Here is a 21,326-nt window from a genome sequence, read left to right as displayed (position 1 = left end):
CCGATTGACAAAATTCAAATTGCGTCTTTCAAGTCTCAAAACCGCAACTTGGGATATATATTACATTTATATCCAGTATTGCCCTAACATAGGTATTTTGACAGAAAATCAGACTTTTTCTGAAATAACATACCAATCTTTTCCATATTTCGATTCTACGACTCAAATTTTGCCTACATATAATAAATTTTGTAAAATTTGGTGCGAAATTTACGAAGCAATTCAAAAATTTATATAACTCACTTGGCGAATTTCTTAATATATGGCAACCTGTTTTCCTTTCCCTTCCATTTTGGAGCGAGAAAAAAAGGCTCCTCGTTCCTACCTTTTTACATTGTATATGAGCGGATAAAAAGTCACATCGTTCCTACTTTCAAATAATTTTAATAAAGTGTCTAAATCACATTTGATGTTTTATCGCCTTCAACGAATATTCCAAATTTCAAAACGCACCAATATATAAATTCATGTATATCTTCGGAGATTTTGAATGAAAAACTGTACGTTTTGAAGGTATGCTTAGAAATACGTCTACTTTAAAATGATGGTAAAAATTTTAGAGATTATAATTCAAAATTTTTGAAAAATTTATAAAAAATACAAATTTTAAAAATAAATCATAAAGAATGGATGAATTTTATTTGGAATGTACCTGAATTTCGAAATATGAAAGGAAGAATAAAATAAGTTTAATAAAAAAGAGAGATTAATAAATATATACCAAACTCAATTAGCATTGAGGAGCTAAACTTTGAGAGGTAATTTTTTAAAAACTACTCGTGTGAGTTTTACAAAACTGGGTAGTTTGGCGTAATTTGAGATATAGAACTGAAATATGGAAATAAATTGGTATGTTATTTCAGAAAAAGTCCGATTTTGTGTCAAAATACCTGTGTTAGAACAAATGATATATATAAATTTAATTTATATCCTAAATCACGCTTTCGAGACACGAAAAATGCAAGTTGAATTTCGTCAATAGGCCCACTAGAACGGAGGATATAGAACTGCCTTTTTTTTTTGCGCAGTGTACCTGACGCTTTTTAAAGAATCACAGTTAAGATATTTTGAGAATTTATACATTGAATGAACCCGAAGTTTGAGAATTTTTAAGAATTTAGCATTAAATCTAATTCCAAACTATAATGCCTCAGAAACGAATGAAAACTCTAGTTATATTGTTACAGTAGGCTTTGCTTCATGTGATCATGTTTGCCCACGGCTCGATAACATTAACCGAATAACAACATTCAGCGATGAGAAATAGTATCCTTCAAAACACCAGTGGAATGTAACTAATTTATTATAGATACAACAAGAAACATAAAATTAAGTACTTGCCTAGCATTTTAATTAGAAAGATGCCAAAACAAAATTGTTTATGAACTGTACATAACGTATCTAACACAATGGTACCATTCGTAACATTTCTGAAAATTATTTGCCTGATGGATGCTATACCTCTAACCTTAACACTCGGAGGGCATCTCTCCTTCACTTAAATAGAACACGTAAATGTACATATTAAAAATACTCAAAACACCAAGCTTAGTTTAGCTAGATATTTTAAAGGTTTTTTTAATGATTAAGAAAGAGGGGAAAAAAAATTCGATTTTTTTTTTTTTTTTTTTTTTTTTTTTTTGCTTCTGAAGAAGTGGGACCTATGCCTTTTCAGCCTCAAAATCGATAGATTTATTTAAAATCTAAGCCAAACTGAGGTTGCTTTTTTGCCTAATTTCAAATGGTTCACTAAAATTGGAAAAAAGCTATATAGCAATATTTTTCAGATAATTAACAGATTTTATAATCAATCTTGACCTTAAATGGCGACTTTATTTCTGTTAAAATATTGTTAACCGAAATGTTAGAAACGGGGGGACTTCGACAATTAATTAAGAAGAATGTTAATGGCATATGAAAGGGAGAAATGGAATTTTCATTACCATGTGCCAAAGAGGGTTACGTAATAGTATTCAAAAATTCTGTTTCAGGCTGAAATAAGTATAATTAATCCACACTGAAAAGCTTTCTTTTTCGGTTTTTGTTGTTTCAAGCATAATTTATTTTGCATTATTTAAAAAAAGGCAAAGACTATCTTGCGTAGCCAGACGCCTAAAATAGTTATAATAAATAAAAAAAAATTTTTTTAATGTTCCCGATAGTCCGGCTAATGTAATTTTACTTGTCTAGTTAATAATTAATAATGTTATAGGTGAAGAACCGAGTTGCTTTTAGCTTGTAAATGAATAATAGACAATTAAAATTCGAAAACAGAATTAAATATCGTCCACCAGCGGACGAGCGGTAAAAGCTGCTGAATACTGGTCCGAGGTTCATGTCCCGGCTAACAGGTTGGCCGCATGAGCGTTTTCCTGGTTTTCTTGATGTGTAACGTAGATACAAGCCTGTTTCTTTTAAAGGACTCCGCGAAATGTCCCTTTCCGTATGGTGCCTAATGGCGAAAGAACTAATTACAAAAATAACTACTTTTCCGAATGGGAACAGACCAGCTCGTGGAAGATAAAAATAATTTATTTCGGACAGTGTCAAACTTTTTCTTAAACAAAACAAAATCACTGCGTTAGGCCGAACGGTATAGCACCAGGGCACTAGTGCAGAAAGCGCTGACGAATAAGTTCTCTTTCAATTACCCCTAACGAATAGATATTCTCTTCGAATGGCTAATGCAAAACAGCTTAATTGCCTTTAAGTTACTATTAGCTGTGTTAATGAACTCGTTGATTCGTTAAAATGCTGACTTCGTTGTTTACATCTATAAGTGGCATCCCTTTGCAAGTGGCAATACATTTCTGTAAAATGAGTAAAAACTAAATGCGAAATTCAAAGTCCTGCTTCGAGATGCACATGTTCGGATGGATGAACTACGTGTGCTTAAAATATGGTGGCTCTAGATGTCGCCTTTTTCTCACTATACGAGGAACATACATACAAACATACAGATTCTTCATTACTCAATAACAGAGATGTGAATTTTTTATTTTTGAATTTCTACTTCTTAAACAAAGAGTGAAGGGATTTTCTGGCTAATAGCCAAAAAGCATAACAGATTTAATGGGGAATCAATGAAATCAGTTTGGTTCTCACGTAATACTGTTTTAAGCTATGAAGTATTGACTTTTTTAACGGTAATTATTTTTAAAACAATTCTATTATGTGAAAAAGAAGCTGAAAGAGCGCAGATTTTGATGTTCTTATCGTGAATACCTGCAGAAGGAAAGAAAAAGCCTGAAATGGCATGCTTTTTGTTGCCACTTTTCAGAAAGCCTGCTGTGAAGAATGCTGAAATTGGAAGTTTCTTCTGTGGATATCCCTTGTTGTGGTTTAAATATCCCATCTGGAACAGATGTTATTTTTTCAAGGTCATTATATTATTTTTTATTTAATGTTCCTCTGTTCGAAAGGGAATATTTTTCGCCTATAGCGATTTGAGACCGGTTTCGAATCCCAGAGAAGGAATGGATGTTTGTTAAGTACACAGTGTCGGTGTGACATGGTAGCAGTGTCCACTCGATGGTTTGGTGGTAAAGGAAGAATGGAGACCCTCGGATCCTCTTCGCGAATTGTTTTTTTATCAAACCCTAAGGCTGAATAATATGTGTGATGGGACTATACGTATGAAACCAATGGTGAAATTCTATTGTTCTGCCCATTTCTTATATAATGTTACAACTTATGTCCCGATTCTCTAACGAACTGAATTACAAATCAGTAACTTCTGTAACATCAAAAACTAAAATCTCGATGATTTCTGTTATATTGTTTTGATTATTTCGTAAACGTAAGTAAACGTAAACATTAATTAGCTAAGTGCACAGAAGCTAGGCATATATTTTGTTCTTTCATCCTTCTTTTTTCTTTCGCTATTCCTTTCTCTTTGCCTTTCTACACCATAATAACTAAGATGCTGACACTGATATGACTGCTAACTCTGGAAATAATAAGTACAGAAAGAATAAATTATAAATCAATTAGACAAGAATTAACATCTCATGCCTTAAAGCCCATTTACCTCATAAAAGCTTAAAATAAACTTAAAACAGTTCGCAAAATGCAAATCATAAAATTAGATCATGAAAATAAGGCCTATAACATCTTGTTGATTGTATTACTGGAATCTTTAAATTCGCAATTTTAAATATATAAAAATAACACCTTTGCTGTTTTCTTAAATACAGTAGAAATCCAATTATCCGAATCAATTGGGACCGGACACAATTCGGGTAATCAAAATTTCGAATAATTGGATGTTTTTCCGAAGAAAAGGTCTAACGTGCACTTTAATTAATTACTGTATGTACTGTATGATGAAAATGGGAAAAATATTTTTAAAGAAAAAGACGTTTTAATTTATTAAAATGAAAAAGCTTTAACGTGCACGTTATATAGTGTATTGTGTACAGTACTTAACAGGTACTGAAAGTCATTTCTTGCTGAACATTTCGGTCAAAGCAAGCTGTTTGACTGTCTTCATCCGTTTTCGGGCAGTCAAGTCTCGCATCCGCTTGACAGTGAGAAGTTGCATATGGTCACACTCTTGCTGACGTTGCATCCATTTCAACGCAGTTTCAAGGCCGGCAAACCCTTCAGTAGCTGATGGTCTCGTGTCTGCTTCAACTTCAAAGTGAAGGCCATCTTCGTCCTCGACACTTTCTTCTTTTACACTTTCAATAAATTCATTATCATTTAGAATGTGAAAGCCAGGGTCTGACGAATCACACGCCATCCATTCTGCTGTATGCTCACCACTAACTTGTGAACATCTAGGAATTTTCAAAAGAATGTTTCTTAATTCCTCAAGTGACACGTCGCCCTCATCTTCTGTCTCTTCCCTTTCCTTTTCTTGAGCTTCATTCCCTTTTTCTCCTTTTCTTCCTCTTCTTCAGTTGATTCTAAAAAATTCTGAAATTCGATTCTGAAAATGAAAGCGATTCAGATAATCAGCGTTTCGGATAGTCGGAGTTCGGATAATTGGATTTGTACTGTAAAAGGAATTCTATTTTAAATTACTTTACAAATCATTGCCATCCCCAGCTTCAAAATTAAGAATAACTGAAGTAGAATATTTAATATTTTCAGTGTTTTCTAGTACTGAGTTAGAAGTTTCGTATTTTAATAGTTCGTATATACGTTTCGAATAAATATGCCAGAAGAGCATAGAAATAAACCAAAAATTTCGAATATTGTTTACAACTTCAAGCAGTAAAGATATTTACTGCTAAAGACATCCGGAGAAAATCCGGATATCTCCACCGATTTGCATTCCAAATGTAAACAGTATGAAGAATATGAAACAAATGGCAAAACTTAACACTCTGTAATAGTTATGCTTGATCTGGTAATACCATTTTAGTCCAATAAGTAGAACAGGCGTGAAGCGATTTATCACTGTGTTTGAGAACAGTAGCAGAGTCTTGGAAAAGTTAAAAGAACTTACTTAAATACAATTTAGAACAAGTGCACGACTTTGTTCTACAATTAACACAACTCGTGGTGACGCAAATAAATCGAACAGTCTAATTTATCTAATTTACATCCAACATTGAACAGAAGTCAAGGACTACGCAATTAAATGCTACTAGAAACTGACTAACTAACTCTACTGGAGCTTTAGAACTAAGGTAATGGCAAAGAGACCGCAAAACTAAATAGTTAAAAATATTAGAGCTGGCAGGAAACTTAACTACGTAGTGCACAAAAGATGCCAGACGCTCTCTGTCTCAAATACAAAAGCCGTAGTTTAAATACTCACTATGAGTTTGAATTCTGGTAAAGAATACGAAAAGAAGAAGATAATAGTAAAGGTTTTTTCCTTCTAATTCTAATATAACACGTTATTATCGCTTCATTTAATTATTTAATGTTGATAATATCCTATTGTACATAACGTATTAATTCAGTTCGATAGTACTGGTGTGTATTGTATGAATATTATGTTTCAGTTAATATTCGCTATTATCCTCGATTTCACCTGCCTGTCTTGGAAAGCCACTTATCCGTCCTAGAGCGTCTTTTTTGTTTCCTAAATGCAGTGAAAATATTTACTTGCATTTCGCAAAACAAAAATTTAAATTTCAGTATTTTTATCGATTAAAAATTACTAATATATGCAATCGACAAAGTTATTTAAATTCTGATATTATATCTGTAAGGTTATGTTAATTAACCAGTTGTTTCATGTTTTGGATGTTTACTATCATTTCTTGCTTCGCGTTTCCCTCCAGAATGCAAATTAGTTAAAGTATATATAAGATGAAATTTTCATATTGTAAGATAGAGCGTGTTCTGACTCTCCAGAACGGGTTGCTAGATCAAAAAGGATTTATAGTCTTTGACCTTGCATTATAACGTTCGATAGTTGAATATCTACGCCGGTTAAGTTTTGACCCAACTTTGTGTTAATTAATCTATGCAGCCTTTGGCTCTTAGCCTTTTTGAATTAAATTTACAATGGCGCCCGAACCACTGTAGAGATATTAGGTTAATTGGAAAAGCCGAAGAGATGAAAAATTAGCAACCACCTTCGCCGGGAATCGAACCACGGACTTCTGGAATGCCGGCCCAGCGTGTAGAACCACTACACCACGAAGGCACGCTAGGAAAGCGAGAGAAATACCTTAAGGTACTGGCATTTTTAGGGGACCCAATTGCCAAATCCATGGTGTGGAGAATCCTCATTCAACACCCTTTTAGTTCGGGTGCCATTGTAGAGACATTAGGTATTTTTTGGAAGCCGGCGAAATGAAAAATTAGCAATCGCCTTCGCCGGGAATCGAACCATGGACCTCTGGAATATCGGCCAAGTATGCTGAGCACTACACCACGAAGGCACGCTAGGAAAGCGGGAGAGTACCTCATACACCAGCTATCGAAACTTGTCCTATTAGATATCAAGCTTTTAAAAATTGATGAATAAGATCGTAGTTAAAGTGTGCTTAAATAAAACCTCCAATGAAACATATTTAATTATGGCAGACAGTCCTGTACTGAAAATTTATTAAATAATGAAGCATAGAAAAGTGAAAGTTTTCAATTAAACCAATCCTCAGGTGATGTAATTTATTCATCCATCTCTCTTTTTTTTCCCGTCTTCTTTTCTCAAATGTTTACTTTAGGGCCCTGTCATATGGTATGATATTGACATAAAGTTAACCGTTAGTCTGCACGCGCTTACAGAAGAGGCTGCGTGTCTTCCACAACTCAGCTGATCGATATGTTTACATGAGGCTGGCTGACTTCGCCTCGACTTGTTTTCGACATTCAGTGCGCATCCTCTTTTTTCTCATGCATTTGCTGGTGCTTTAGTTATTATATGATTAGTTTATCCTACTCCAAAAAACCTACGTGAAATTTTGGAATAAAAAAATAACTGATGGCATTATTTCCAAAAATATACCAACTTAAATTATCGTTTTAGTATAACATCAAGCATTCTTTGAGTGACTGAATCCTTGCGCTTTTTTATCTGCTGATGTTAATCAGGGATCCCAAACCTTTTCTTACATCGATCCCTTTTAAAAGAATACTTTTCTTCATAGACATCTTTGTGATTTTCTCTGTAATATATAGCATACAACATGGTCATGCTACAAATAATTGTGCATTAATAACTTAGAAAACCATTAAACAAAGAGTATGAAAGTTTTGAAAAAAATTGTTTTATTAGATTTATGTTTTATTATTTTTGTATTGATATTATACTTCCTTGTACGAAGGAAAGGAAATACTGTAATAACAAAAATTTCCGGTATCCTATTTAAACGGAAATATCCATGTTGACAGTTTCCGAATCCTTTAGACCAACGATTCTTAACCGGTGATACGCGTAAAACTGTCGGTACGCAAGAGAAAAATAGATAGTACGCAAAGAAACAAAGTATTTTAACTATTAAATTCAAAAATTAAATACCCCAAAATACAGCTTACGTTTTTCTCGAACATTCGTGAATTTATGCCATCTGAGCTTTGTTTAGGGTCAAGAGCCATTTATATACTTTAGCAAAATAATATACACTGGTGTGCAAAAATTAAGGACGAGACGGTTTTTTCAATATAACTTTGTACAAAAGCTTTCCAAATCAAAACATTTATTACCGTAAGATCCCCAATACGTAAGGACATGAGTAATGTAAGCAACACTTACTAAAAGAGAAATCAGAGGGATAAAAAGAAGCTTTATTGAAAAAGTAGCATGGAGCGCAATGCGACTGAAGGCCGAAACATCCCTGCGATGGGTGTCCAGCAAGAAACATCCGGTCTTTAATAGGGGATATGATCTCCCCTGACTGCTAGGCAGGTTTCACAGCGTCTGCCCATGCTGAGAATGAGGGTGTCGATGAGTTGTTGAGGCATTGCTGCCCATTCGTCTTGCAGCGCCAATCGAAGCTTCGGAATCGTTACTGGTGGTAAGGTACGAGCTGCCAAGCGTCTGCCTAGAAAATACCATACATGCTCGATGGGATTGAGATCCGGAGATCGTGCCGGCCAATCCATACGTTCAATATCCTTACTCTCTAAGAGCTGTTCGGCAGCTACTGTGCGATGACATGGTGCATTGTCGTCTATGAGAAGGAACTGCGGACCCATAGCGCCTCTAAAAAGACGCACATATGGAAGAAGAATCTCATTACAATAACGGGTCCCGTTGACTGAACCTGCGTCGAAGATGTGAAAATCTGTACGACTACCAAGCATGATGCCTCCCCAAACGAGAACACCGCCACCTCCCTTTCAATGATGTTTGAGGGACGATTGCGGCTTAACCGCTCTCTCCAGATGAGTATACGATGAGAATCGCTACTCAGACTGAATCTGCTCTCATCTGTAAAGAGTACTCGTCCCCATTCATTGTCTCTCCAATTCCGGTGTTCCCGGCACCACAGAGAACGCCTTCTCCGATGGGCAGGCGTTAGAGGTACACACCGTACAGGGCGTCGTGCAAACAGACCACCACCGTGCAGTCTTCTGGCCACGGTAAAACGCGATATCGGTCGTCCAGTCGCCTGTGTCGCGTGTCTAGCTATTTCTCCCGCTGTCTGCCGCCTGTTTCTTCTGGCCTGTAAGGCAATATACCGGTCATCTGCGGGTGTGGTTCCTAGTGGACGACCATTAATAAACCCCCGGATAGCTGTTCCTGTAGTTTGAAATTGTCTCCAAAGTCGTGAAACGATGCTGTGAGCAATTCCGAACTCTGCAGCCACACTTGTCACACTGCGGCCTTCCTCCAACTTCCCAATGATTCGACCTCGGGTAAAAGCATCCAGATGTCGTCTAACAGATTAATTATTCGCCATTTCTCGCTGAGGCAGCAACTCGGTGTGATTTTAACTGCTATACGGCGTGAAATCTCTTTGCCAGAAATACTGATCTTACACCGACAACATGCTTTATACTACTCAGACACTCCCCCATTACGTCTATTTGCATATCTGCGCATGTGCTACCGTACATCACTTTACTTAATCTCCTGATTGGTCTTTCTGTCCGCTCTGCTTCTTCGTTCAGCTGATATGCTAATTTTTCGACTTCGTCTTTAATTTTTGCACACCAGTGTATGTTTGTCATATGTAATGTTTTTTGAGGAAATAAAAATAAGTTCTTATAAAAAGGTAACGGTATCCCATTAATTCGTTTAGAGCTTATCGATTTATTAGCATGTCTACACTTTATGTCGCCACCATTTAGGGGCTCATATTGCTCTGTTTTCAATAAGAATAATTTTTTACGTCGATTTACTGTCTAACAGAAGGTATTTTGTCTTCTTGTTGCTTTGCATTCCTTACTTTTCTATGCGTTTTGATAGAATCGTCGTTTGCTTTTGAAGAACTCGTAGTGGTACATTTAAATATTTGTGAAAAAGTAATAAAATAAACCTAGATTTTTCAAAATGGAGAAATGGCAAGGATTGATTAAGCGGAAAAGTGATGATTGACAGGTGATGGATTTAGGACAGTCTACTATCATTTGGGTTTACTTGGAATGGAGATGAAATGGATCATCAACCTCAATGTGTTGTTTGCGGTGAACTGTTATCCAATCAAAGCATGAAACCATTGTTTCTTAAAAGATGTCTTGAATCTAAGCATGCCAATTTAAAGGACAAATCTGAAGAATGGTTTCAGAGGAAATTACCGGAGTCCAGAAATAGTAAACAAGTAATTAAAGGTTTTGTTACTCCAAGTGAAACAGATTCGGAAGCTAGTTACCTAGTAGGCCTAAGAATTGCCAAGACTGAGCAGGCTCACACTATTGGAGAAAATCTTATATGACCAGCAGCTAAAGATATCGCTTTACCATTACTCAAGGAAAAAACTGCTAATGAACTGAATAATATTTCGTTATCATATGATACAGTAAGTCGATGAATTCATGAAATGGCAAATTCCATAAAAGAGACACTTATTCAAAAATTAAAACACAGTGAGTATTCCGCATTGCAATTGGATGACAGTGCTGGTATAATGAACGTTGTTCAATTATTAATTTACATACGTTTCGAAGCTGATAAACGAATTGCCGAAGAGTATTTATTTTCTGAATCTCTTCATTATAGAGCAATTGCAAATGAAATTTTCAAAGTAATTGACAAATTTATGCCTAAGAAGGATATTCTTTGGAATAAGTGCATTGTCGTATGAAGTGACGGAGCTCGGGCTTTAGCAAGAAAACATTCTGGTGTTATTTCTCAAACAAAGAAAGTCGCACATGAAACTAAATTTACTCACTGCTCTATTTATCGTGAAGCTTTAGTAGCCAAAACAATCCCCGAAAACATAAAAATCGTTTTGAATCAAGAAAAATGTGAAAATTGTTAATTTTATTAAAAGTCGAGATTTAAGTTAAAAAATATTTACGATTTTATGCCAAGAGATGGGCAGGGAACATGAAACGCTTTACATTCCGAAGAAAGATGGTTTCCAGAGGCAAAGTTTTAAATCGTTTTTCTTTTTAATTTCGGTCAGAAATTCAAGATTCTCGTTTCAGCACTCTTTTCGAAGCTTTATTCAATCAGGGTGCCACTTTGGACACTCACAAAATTAAAACGATAAGTGCTATCTTCACAAAATTTTACTTGTGTACTCCTCTAGGTCTAATTAGACTGCCTACCTTTTTTTATATATATCAAAACTCCGACTTTAAAAGGTAGCGTACCGGAAAGGGTTAATTGATATTTTTGGAAAGTTAAGTAAATTAAATATAGGATTACAAGGACAAAGTGTTAATTTGTTTACCATTAGAGCTAAAATAAATGCAATTATAAAAAGGCTGGAGTTAACAGTCAAAGAATTGGATAATAATATTTTTAGCTTTTTGCAGCTTTTAGAACGTTTTCTAACCGAAAAAAATTTGAAAAGAATAAAAGAAAAACTATCATCCGACATTAAAAATCATCGTTGTTCACAGATAAATAACTTCAAATGTATTTTCCTAAGGATTATGAAAACTAAACTTGAATTAGAAATTCATTTTGTTCAAATGTACGTGAAATTTTATCTCGTGAAGAAAATGAACTGCTAATAGAAATTTCCTGCGATCGAACTCTAACTGAAGATTTCAAAAATAACACACTTGTTAACTTCTGGTGAGCCGAAAAAAAGAATTTAAAGCAATAATAAAGCTATTAAATTTTTATCGCTTTTTACATAACCTATTTGTGTGAACAAGGATTTTCTTCCATGTTATATTTGAAAAATAAATACAGAACACAATTAAAGGTGGATCCTAGTTTACGCTTAAAACTAAGTGAAATAAGACAAGAGAAAAAAAACTGACCTCTCTTAAACAGGCACAAAATTCCACACTTAAAATTTTAGAATTAAAGTACTATAACTTGAATTTCGATTATTAAAAATGGCAAACAATTTTTAATCTAATATTTTTATCTGTGCATCTTTAATACAATAGCGAATAATTGTAAAAATGTTAAAATATTTTTTTTTAATATTTCTATTGAGAAATTGAAAAAAAAATCATTGTAAAATGCGGTGGAGGTACTAAAGTTTTTTAATTTTTGTATAGATGACACGCGTTAGTCAAAAAGTTGAGAACCCCTGCTTTAAACAATTTTTTTTGCGTGACGTCTGTGCGTAAACACAGAAAAAAGAAGAATCGTCCTTTTTTTTTCAAAACTAATTGTAAAATGGATTTAAAATGGATTCAAAAGGGATTTATTCGTGACCTCTTCTGTACGTGCGTACATACGTGTGTATTTAGCATAACTCAAAAGCGATTAATCTTAGAACGTTGAAACTTTATACATGGGATTGCTTAAAACATCTAGCTGAACACTTCTCTTTATAAGGTATTTCCCCCACCTTCTTAGCATGCCTTTGTAGTGTAATAGCCAGCCCACTCTGCGCGTATTCGAGAGGTCCATGGTTCTAGTCTCGGCGAGGGAATTGCTCATTTTTCACTTCTCCAGGTTAAAAATGAAAAAAAAATAAATAAATAAATAAATAAATAAATAAATAAATAAAAATAAAAAAAAAATAAATAAAAAAAAAATTTCCTAACGTATTTACAGTGGCGCCCCCCCCCAAAAAAATGGTGGTGGATGATAATTCTCCACCACCAGGATTTGGCGACTGGGTTTCCTAATCCCCAGTCGCCCTTTAAGAGGAGGAGTATATAAGGTATTTCTCCCGCCTTCTTAACGAAATAAGAAGGCGGCACTTTCGCCTTCTTATTTCGTGGTGTAATGGCCAGCACACTCGACACGTATTCGAAAGGTCCGTGGTTCGAGGGGGCATTGCTCAATTTTCACTTCTCCAGGTTCAAAAAAAGTCCTAATGTCTGTACATCTTTTTTATTGGAATCGGCAGTACCGAAAGTGTATATAAATGCACCCACCTCGTAACTCAGCCTTCATTTTCGCAACCGTTGGTAGCAGTCAAATATTTCCTATTGCAGAAATGCATTAAATGATGAAAATATTCATATTTTGGCAGTGTCAATAAAAAAAAATAATTTTCGATAAATAACGAAAACTAACTTTTAATACGATTTACTCTCGGTTCCTATACCTACATATTTGGTGAACTTTAATGCTCATTAAGGAAAAAACTGTAAAATGTTTGACTCCTGTACAACAAAAATTGACCAGGATATTTAATTTCAAAATTTGCAATTTTTGATGTCATTTTTAAACTTACGTTGACGGATTTGTTATTCATATTTGAATAATTCGAGGATATAATTTGAGTTTCAAGAAGTTAGGCAAAGCAGTAAACTCGTGTTTGACGCAGATTTTAACTAAGACTCTATCGATTTCGAGAGCGATCACGAGCCGATTCCTCATCATCAGTAGCAAAGAAAGTAAAAGAACAGAGGAGCAACAGCCATATTTATACCAAAAGCAGAAGAGTAAAGCTAACTATCTACAGTTATTCGATCTACTATTCTGAAATAAATAAATTAGGTTTTAGCATGATACATACTGTTATTTCAGCCTACAGACAGAAAGAATTGCTGACATAGTATCCGTGAAATAACGCAATGGTTTGAAATATTTATTGTCTATTTTATGGGAAAATAGAATAATAATTAATGTGTAAATAATTAACACTCAAGGTAAAGTTCATAAACAAATTAGCTTTTATTTACTAAATGATCAACCGGAAGTGATAGTTTACTTTAAGCTCGATGCTATTCTGCCTATTCCACAGTTTTAACATGAAATAGGCAGGAGGTTATTTGGTAGGCACATCACATCAGATTTTCTAGTGTTGCAGTCACACCAATGAAAAAAAAAAAAAGTTGTTCATGAGCGAAACCGTTTTTCAAGATCGAAAAATTCAGATATGGATAGTATCAAAAACATCTGTAATTATGCTATAATATAGAGGAAGTAAATTACACTTCGCACATTTTTACTCTCTTGTACGAAGTAGAGAAAGTATTGTAATCGCGAAAAATTTCGGGTATCACATTTCAAAGACAATATCCATTTCAACCGCTCTCGAAACCATTTAAACGATAATTTTGCTTCACATATATACGCACGGACAGAATAAAGGACTGTTTTTACCAAAAAGCATTGTACAATAGATTTAAAATGGATTCAGAAGAGAATTTTGTCCTTACATCTTGTACGTACCTACGTACGTATGCCTGTATTTCGCATCACTCAAGAACGAGTAGCCGTAGAGCGTTGAAATTTTGTATATGAGACTGCAATAACATGCAGTAGCGCACCTCCCTTTTTCTTTGCAATCGGCTGCACCAGTCGTATTTCCCTCTGAAGAGTTAGTATTGTTTCGCTATCTTATAAATTGCTGATTTTTAAGTAATTTTATTTTTATGGCTATAATTATTATTTGCAGTTTTTGCATCTCAGTTTTAAGCATTTCCGCTACTATTGGCCAGTGTTTGTAAGGCAATTTTTTCCATATGCCACTTTTCCTTTTTTTTTATTTCAAGTACTTTTAAGGTAATATTACTTCAAATACTTTAATATTTTTAATTTAAAATAATATAAATTTTTATATTCTTACTTTAAAATAATATCAATTTTTATATTCTTAATTTAAAATAATAAAAATTTTTATTTTATCTTTGATTGCAGTTTTTCTATCTACCTTTACCTATTACGACTTTGTAAATTGGAATTTATGTAGACTTCAAATTGTAATTCTTAGTCAGCATTATTGGCTTTCTTAATTTTTACTTTATTGAAATATTGGAATTAAATAGGCGCATTTTCATTTCATTCTTATGAGTATATATATAATAATATATATATATATATATATACCCACTCTGTTACCTGGCTCGGTGAGCTTGCTATTTTTTTATTCTCATATGTTTGTAAATTGTGCATTTGTTGCTCTAAAAATGATTGAATTAGGTGGTTTTATACTCCGGTTAAGGTTTCTATGCCTTTAGTTAATCTGCATGCAATAGTTGTACAATTTAACCGCCATTTGTTTACATTTGAAACTCAGTAGAATAGGGATTAAATCAGTTTCTACCCCTTCAGTATCTTTTTGTCTAGTGAGACCAAAAGTAAACATCCAGCTTTGTGCACCAAAAAATCGGCCTTCTTGCCAGCTGGTCGATTATTTTGTTTTTGCGTAGAAACTCTAATTGTAATTGTAAATATTGATTTTTAACTGTTTTAACTGTATTTGGTGTTTTATATTTTCTGTATTTTACAATTTTTAATGAAGATATTTTGTGTTTTTATGTATTTTTACTTTGCCGCGTAGTGAGAACTGAGTAAATTGAAAGAAAAATATATGTCTAACGAAATTCGACGAAATAAGTTTAAATGAAATGCACCAAAAATGTGCATAATTTAATAGGCCATACAAGGAAGTCATGTGGTGTCTACATCAGATTTTTATTAAAATATGCGTTTCAAAACTAATGCAAAAAATATTAAGAAGATACTTCTAAAAATTTTGCAGGCAGACGTATGTTATGAAATGAAAAATGGGATCAAAGACTGAGTTTATAATTCCTCTTAAACTGTTCTACATACTGCCCCCTCCGAAACAGAGGAAATTCCGAATGTCAACGCTTCTGTCGTCGAGATTCAAACCACAGACCTTCTAAAGCAGCGTTTCTCGACCTGTCGTCATCGAAGCCTGCTCTTGCGGCCTTCCTAGATTTCTAAAAAAAAACAAAAAGTAAAATTCAGATTTAACTACGTGTAACATATTATAGCTGAAAAACCTCAAAGTTTGAAAATCACATATAACAATCGTCCATCGTTCCTCTCCTAGGAGTTATATTTTATGAAATGTACTACCGTTTATCCTACCTACTGCCACCATAGCAACAAAAGAGAAATTTAAGTGGCTTCTTAGCATATATCCGAATATACAGCAGCTAGAACAGTAGCAGAACATTTTGCAAGCTCTCATTCATCTCATTCATGTTAGTTCCAACATTTATTTAACTTTTAGCTAATAAGGTAAAAGTTAATTCTCTAATAGCCTTGAATTATTAGAAAAAAACTCTTGGCAAACTCTTTAACAGCCTTGAAATATTAGAAAGAAATACAAATTTTCTTCTATTAACTTAAATATGTAATACCAGTATAAAATTAAATAAATCTTTAAGTCCAAATAGCGTTAGCCCAAGAGCAAATAATTTCGTTTTGGCATTTTGCTTTGGTTCACTATAAATGTCGGTTCATTTTTCAAATTGTTGCCACCAAATATTAGATCCCTGCATTATATTTACAGAAATTAAATAATGAAGAATCTGCATGAATATATGTATGTTTCTCGCACTTCGAAAAAACAACGGTACCTACAGACCTCAAATTTTCAATGAGTTGTCCTCCACTAGAATATGGGCATCTGAAAGCCCGAACTTGGAATTTGGAATTCGTTTTATTATCTGTTTTATATTTTGTATAACATTAACGAATTTTTGATTAACAAACTTTTAAAGCGAGCAATGTCAACACTGTAAGGGAATAAAAATATCTCTAGCGCGTGAGACTGGCTATCGGAAATTCTAAAGATATGCTCTTTTTAAATTATTTTGTGATATTGTTCTTGAATAGAATTTTATTATTTAAGTGCAAAGAACATGATATTTAATATACAAAGGTAACACACAAAACGTTTAAAACGCCCGTTTGGTTGTAATATAAAATCTGAAAGCTTTCAGATTTTTTTTTTAATTAATAGTATTTTGAAAACATTAGTAACGTATGCTAAAAAATTCATTCTGAAGGGAAAATTCCTTTTTGTAAGGTGGTTCGCAAAATACTCCGATTTATAAAAGTGCCCCCTCCGAAGAAAAGTTTGAGAAACGCTGGATTTGTTGAAATTTCGCAAGGAGAACTGAGATAACCCCTTATAATGTATAAGAATAGAAGAAAGGCGAGGGAATAACTATTAAATATTTTAACACTTTACTTACTTAGAGTAAAAGTTTCGTCATTCATAAATAAATAATTGAATATAAAAGCATACTAAAATAGGGCCTTTTACAGCAGCAAATATTCAGTTACTGAAAATTAGAGCAGCATATTTCACAAATAAGTTTTACTTCATCAGAAATCATTTTACAAAATATCAGAATTTTATGTTTAGAAAGCAAATTTAAGGAGCCAAAGCAAAAACTAAGAGAATAGCAAAGAATAATTAGTTTACCCTATAAATTGGAAAAGGAGGCTCGGTGGCGCAGTGGCTAGCGCATCGCACAGCAGCACCACAGGTCCGGGGTTCAATCCCCGGGCTGGGCAAGGCCGACTCAGCCTTTCATATCTTGATTTCCATCTCTTGGGTCGATAAAATGAACCAAATTCGTTTGGGGACTAAACACTGGGGGTCCTGCGACCAAGCTGACCACTTGTTCAGGGCATATGCTTACGCACCCGAGACCCACGGTCAAGAAAGCAGATTTCGGGGCACTACAGACATTGGCCCATTAGGGCTGTTCGCCACTGAGTTTTAGTATTAGAAAAGGCTAAAAAGAGGTATGTGGCATGGAATGTTTGCAGAGTGTTTAAGTGGCGCCATACTTTTTTATATTTCCTATATTATTTATATTTGGGATGTAAAATGAAGAAGATATTCGGATTTGCTCCGGGTGTCTTCGCCAGTAAAAATTGGTTACTGCTTGGAGTTGCAAAATCGGTTCAAAACTTTCTGTTAAATTTTTTGCTGTTCTGTCATGTTTATTCACAAAGTTTATATGAACTGTTAGCATACAAAAATACTATCTCATTATCTGAGAATGCTGGAAAATATTAAATTGTTTAATTTAATGTATCTTCATTTCGACTGGCGATGGTGCTTATTGGTAAAGAAATTTAAAATGGAATCTTAAGTTTTAAAACTTTTATTTTGGGGAACAGCTAATATGTTATTTTTAAGTATTCAAATTGTGAATTTTACGATTCCAAGAATGCAATTAATTGAATGTTATAAGCCTTATTATTAGGATCTAATGTATAATTTGCATTCTTCGAAATGCTTGATGTCTGTTTTAAGATATTATGAGATCAGTGTGAGATTCAAGGCATGAGTTGCCTACTTTAGTTATTGTTTAGTTTAGTTATCACTAGCCCCAAAGGGCCCGAATCACGATTTGGCGTTGTTTCACTTTTCATTCCAGTCCTTTGCCATTCGGAAAAATGGAAGATATTCGTTCATTTTTAATCTGTGTGTTACTAATTAAGAAATAAAACTATTTAATGGTAGTTTTCCGTTATGTAATAGATGCAGTTCTTAGGATTATGATTTTTTTTACTTTTTAATCGGATAATGTCTACCGATAAACCATATTAAACATTAAAGCGGCTTTTTGGGCGATCGTTAAAATCTGAACCCTTTCAGAATTTTTTTCTCTTAAATAATTTTTCCCCTTTTTCTTCTTCTTCTTTTTTTAATTGTGACTTATAATTTTAATTTCCAATATTAGTAGGGACATCAACATCTTGGTAAAGTTTCATGCGTTCGGCTTATGCGATTTCTTAGAGAAGCGGGGGCTAAGTACAAGTTTCGCTCTTGTAACACGGTTTCGCTCTTACACCATAAGGAAGTAACGAAAACCCTCGTATAGCAGGGCAACACTGCTTAATTCTAGCATGTTAATGAATACGAGTAAGTGCTTTAATATCACGTTATGTATGTATGCATATACATATATGTAATGATTTCAAATGCGTAGATGAAAGCAGTGGACCTCCCAACAGCTTACGATACTGCGTAGATGACCGAGAAGACCGTAGTGGCTTGAAGGTGGCAGAGTGGAAAGCATGATGACGCAATTTAGAACAACATATCTTGAAAAATCACAATCTTTATTTTTTACGCATAACAAATCATCCTTTTCCAGACAAGATGTTTCCTTATTATATATGAATACAGTAAGTTGCATTTTGAAGTAGTACGTCATCTTAAGTAAGTAAGCAGCAGCATGGTTAAAAGCGTCTTACCAGCAGGAGAGCTAATGCGGAAAAAAGGCAAAGTTATAGTACTAAGAAGGCTGGGAGTGAGAAAGTTTCAGCTCACAGTTTTGTTTTAGAATTAATTTGATTGGACAAGAGGTATCTGCTTTAAAACGTTACGTAAGATAGAAAACTCTGGAACCTGTGAGAAAAGATGAATTTAGGGGCAGATTACCAAATTTAGAATGTTAATTTTGAGATCATAAATTATATTTTGAAACAGCTATCATATTTTGTTATATCTTACATATCCCCCCTTCAAAAGAAAGGTTGGGTGAGCAGAGTGGAAGAAGAATCATTAGAGCAGCAAAATGTGAAAGATATAATTTTGAAAATATAAAACATATTTACTTTTTTTTTAAACAAAAATTATTGCCATAAAACTTTGACCGATACTTTGACATATCACTGAAGTCATAAAATTTCAAATTCAATAATAATTTTAGACACTGTACTCTTTTGAAACAATTGCACATTTTAGTGTTCTGAGATAAGAATGTCCAATGCTAATATTCCAAAGCAAAATATTACCATCAATAAATCATAATACAATTAACTTATAAATGCAATTTTTTAAACGTAATATACTCAATTTGGAAATTAATATCACTTCCCTATCATATTTGATGACGTATGATAATATAGCATTCTTAGAATATGAAGAATTTTCCGAATAAAGCACTGAACATGCAAGAGAGCACAAAATACTATTTGGCATTCCATATTTCACTTTGATGACCTTTAAAGCACTTTGGATGTTTAATTTTCTTTTTACGCGATGATCGGAAATGCATTACGAATATTCCAAGCAAGCCAGAATCAATAACATATTTCACTACGTGTGCATCGCTGACCTTGATTCGAAAAAGTTTTGATTTTGAACTTGCAGATATTCGATGATTTCAAAGCACTTTTAGAATATGTCGTTATATCACACACCGGAAACGAATTTGATGATTCACTGGTAGTTTGAGGCAGCACAGTTCGAAATCCATTCGGGAAAACTTTCACCAGGTTAATCCTGTCGTGACTTTATATATATATATATATATATAGTATATATATTTCGATAATATGATTTTTATACTAAACGTTTACAAAATTAAATTAGGTACTATGCCATTGTGCGTAGTACACAAGATCGACCTATGTATTTATTTATACATATAAAAGTAAAATTAATTCTGAAAATATGCGCATTCTCTCATATCGAAATTCTTTGGATAATGAGCCGTACTCATTATTTACGTAATGTGTATCTTGTACTCCAAGTGTTCAGTTAGGGATTGCACAAATTATGTATTGTGATTTTGAGAGAATATTTTTAAAAATGAAATTTTGTGTATGTATTACGAATTAGCTTTGTGATTTTTAAGAGTAATTATTGCGAAATTACATTTCAGTCCCAAAGTATGTCTGAAAGTAACAAACAACGTTTAAAAGGAAATTTATTTCTTTGGAGATGAAAATACGAAGTTTGAATCAATGAGGCAGCAGTGAAAACCGTAAGAAAAAATATTTTATTTTTAAAAGTTTTCGGAACGTATCCCCCTCTTTTGTATTGGCTGTTGGTCTCGTATAATATGGTTTCATACCACATGTATTTGCTAGGAAGCTATGTACTGGATTATAGCACAGATACTTGTATTGTAGAATACAATCATTTATTACAATAATTAAGAATTGTTTTAAATGATTTCGGATTATATTTTGATGCTTTATAAATGCGGCCTAGTTCATTCTATAAATTTCGTCCTTTCAGTATTAATGTATGCAAAATGCAGCGCCATAAACTTGTATCAAATTTGAATGTTTCCTAAACTTGTTGGGCACATTTGTGGTTACAGTGATCGACGTCCAGTTAAAGGCATCCCAAAGTTTCGCCGTTGCCGCTAATGGTGGCATTCAATTTGCGACTAATATATTACGCATCAACCTACAACCGCTCTGAACCCACCGCCGCCTATCGATCGAGTTCGGTCCTGATGTCCGCAGCATGGCCGCGTTCCACCGCCTCCGCTCCCTGGAGGGGGGGGGATGCTCTTCCTCATCCATTGTTTGAGTTCAAATTCCTCACCGGATTTAGATTTCCCTTGGAACCAGTCCTGAGAGAAGTTGCGAAGGAACAGTTCTCTCTCTCTACAGAATATCTATATTTTCCGCTGGAAGTTCGTGTAGGTATTGATGTTGACATTTCTGCAGCATCTTTGAGATTTATTATTCGTGCAAGAGGTTAATAATTAAAAGCTGACATGTTTATTCAGAGAGCATGAAATGGTAGTAGGAAGGCGAATAACGACTAGACGGAAATAAGTAGGATTTTGCAAAAGACCTTTTCTGTTTTTTCTAACACTCATTATGGCAATGGTCACAAACTGGCGACCCATGGGCCGCG

General features: G+C 34.1%; 1 protein-coding gene across 1 annotated transcript in view; it reads left to right on the top strand.

Annotated features, from left to right (window-relative positions):
• LOC118185749 (uncharacterized) overlaps positions 1 to 21,326 on the top strand; it is a 389,910-nt gene that overhangs the window by 99,510 nt on the left and 269,074 nt on the right. The gene's annotated exons all lie outside the window — the stretch shown is intronic.

Source organism: Stegodyphus dumicola, chromosome 10 (genome assembly GCF_044657685.1).
Source record: "Stegodyphus dumicola isolate Sdum_Otavi_A_Nest chromosome 10, ASM4465768v1".
Classification (NCBI taxonomy): Eukaryota; Metazoa; Arthropoda; class Arachnida; order Araneae; family Eresidae; genus Stegodyphus; species Stegodyphus dumicola.
Note: the sequence above shows the minus strand (reverse complement) of the source record. Positions and strands in the feature narration are given on the sequence as shown.